This window comes from Herpailurus yagouaroundi, unplaced genomic scaffold (genome assembly GCF_014898765.1).
Source record: "Herpailurus yagouaroundi ecotype Mexico unplaced genomic scaffold, PumYag 142, whole genome shotgun sequence".
Classification (NCBI taxonomy): domain Eukaryota; kingdom Metazoa; phylum Chordata; class Mammalia; order Carnivora; family Felidae; genus Herpailurus; species Herpailurus yagouaroundi.
The window spans coordinates 49443067-49445525 of NW_024412397.1; the positions used below are offsets into that span (position 1 = coordinate 49443067).

The 2459-nt window shown below is 40.6% G+C and overlaps 1 pseudogene; it reads right to left on the reverse strand.

The window, feature by feature from the left end:
- Positions 1-1046: 1046 nt before the first annotated feature.
- On the reverse strand, positions 1047-1779 carry LOC121033094 (ferritin light chain-like; annotated as a pseudogene).
- Positions 1780-2459: the final 680 nt, after the last annotated feature.

The following is a 2459-nucleotide window of genomic DNA, read 5'->3' on the forward strand; positions in this document are numbered from 1 at the left end:
AGTTTTTGACAAAGCAGATGCTTTCTCTTTAAAATTTGTTCATCACTTGGCTTTTCTGATTTCCCTGCTTTATCAACCACTATTCTGTTTCCTATACTGATTCCTACTCTTTTTTTCCAAATGATTATGCTGAAATGACCCCAAACTCAGTTTTTAGAACTGTTATCAACACAGACTCTTTCTTTATATCTCATTATTCCAAGAGCTTTAAATAACAAATCAGTAACAGAAAGACAAACAAACAAAAATGAAAACCAAAACCAAAAACCAAATCTGTGAGGATGACTATAAATATTTATCTCTAGGTTGGATCTTCCCCCTGAACTTCAGGCTCATATATCCAACCTCTTCAGTATCTTCACTGGAGTGTCTACAGACATCTCAGACCTAATGTGTCCAACACTGAATTCCTGACGTCCACCCTTTTCCTGCTCCACATGCCTATGCAGTTTTTTTCCATCTTAATTATGACAACTATTTGCTGCCAATTTGAGATGAAAACTTTGTCTTTGAATCTAGAGTGAGTCTCTTGTAGGCGGCATATAGTTGGATCATTTTTTCTTTTAATACATTCTGGCAGTATCTGTATTTTAATTGGCAAGTTTAATCCATTTATATTCAAAGCAATTGCTCGTAGGGAAGAACTATTTCTGCCGTTTTTCTGTTTTTTATGTATCAAATTTTTTGTTGTTGTTTCTCAGTTCCTCTAATACTGCCTTAATTTGTGTTTGATCTTTTTTTCCTACTGTATCATGTGATTTTTTCATTTCCTCTTCTGTATAAACTTGTAGTTATCTTCATAGTGGTTACCATGGAATTATAACTAATAATCTTGCATTTATAACACTGTAGTTTGAATTGATACCAACTTTCTTTCTTTCTTTCTTTCTTTCTTTCTTTCTTTCTTTCTTTCTTTCTTTCTTTCTTTCTTTCTTTCTTTCTTTCTGCAAAAAAGCTTTATTGTTTTCATTTGGTCCACGGCTTGGGAGAGGGCTCAGGGTGGTTAAAAAGCTGCCTAGTGGATACAAGGAGAGACTCAAGCACAAGCCCTGGCACCTGGGGGAATGCCAGAGGGACCCTCTCAAAGGCTGCTGGGCTCCAGAGACTTCTAGTCGTGCTTGAGGGTGAGTCTTTCGAAGAGATACTCGCCCAGCCCAGCCTGGGGGCCGGACAGCCTGTGATTAGTCAGGTGGTCACCCATCTTCTTGATGAGTTTCACCTCCTCATCTAGAAAGCGATTCTCCATGAAGTCACAGAGATGGGGGTCTGCATGGGCAGAACCCAGGGCATGCAGATCCCAAAGGGCCTGGTTCAAGTTCTTCTCCAGAAGCAGGGAGGCTACCATGGCATTCAGGGTTTTACCCCACTCATCTTGGGACGGCTTCTGCATGTCTTGGAAGAGGGCACGACCCCTGTGCTGCTTTTGCATCTTCAACAGATGCTCAGCTCCCCTCTGTCTTCTCCTCAGCCAACTCGCAGAAGAAGTGGCCCACGCCCTCCAGAGCCACATCGTCACTGTCAAAATAGAAGCCCAGAGAGAGGTAGGTGTAGGAGGCCCACAGATACATATTGACCAGTCAGTTGAGGGCAGCCTCTACCTTGGTGGAATAATTCTGATGAATCTGGGAGCTCATGGTTGATGGGTGATGAGCAGCTAAGTTCAAAATCGGGTGTTGGCTGGTCCTGGAGGCAGAGGGTGGGCAAGAAGATGGCTCTGAAGGTTGTGACTGGAAAAAAGGTTGGAGGGTGGTCAGAGGCTGGTAGTGTTGGGAAAATGAATAAAGTTTTACACCGTAGGATGGCAGATGGGACTAAAACAAGCTCTGGTCTCTAGCTTGGAGACCCCTCTTCTGGGTTCTTCTTGCCCTGTTTGCTGCGGGCGAAAACCCCCACAGATATGGAAGCTGACAACTATAAATTACCCTTCCCACTTGCATTTGGTGCTCAGATCTTTGGAGAAACGGTCTCCTCTGAACCTGCTGGTGTTAAATAAATCTCTGATCCACTGTACAGTAGAAGGGGCATCCCTGGGTCTGTTCCATCTGTTCCAAACACTGTTGAAGCAAGAGACAGATCCACAGGACCACCAGGAGCACTGCCCTTAGTTTCAGTACCATAAAGAAATTGTGCTCCTACACAGCTTTGCTTTCTTTATGTTATTGTCACAAATTTTATCTGTATACATCATATACCTATTAACACAGAATTATAATTTTTTATGAATTTGGCTTTTTATGAACTTAGCTTTTTATTTAATTGGCTTATCATATAGGAAACAAAAAGGGCTTTTATTTATTTATTTATTTATTTATTTATTTATTTAATTTATTTAATTGGCTTATCATATAGGAAACAAAAAGAAGGTTTACAGAACAAAAAAAAAATACTGCCATTTGTATTTACCTATGTATGTAGGTACATACAAAACCTTTACTAGAGTTCGTTATTTCTTCATATGG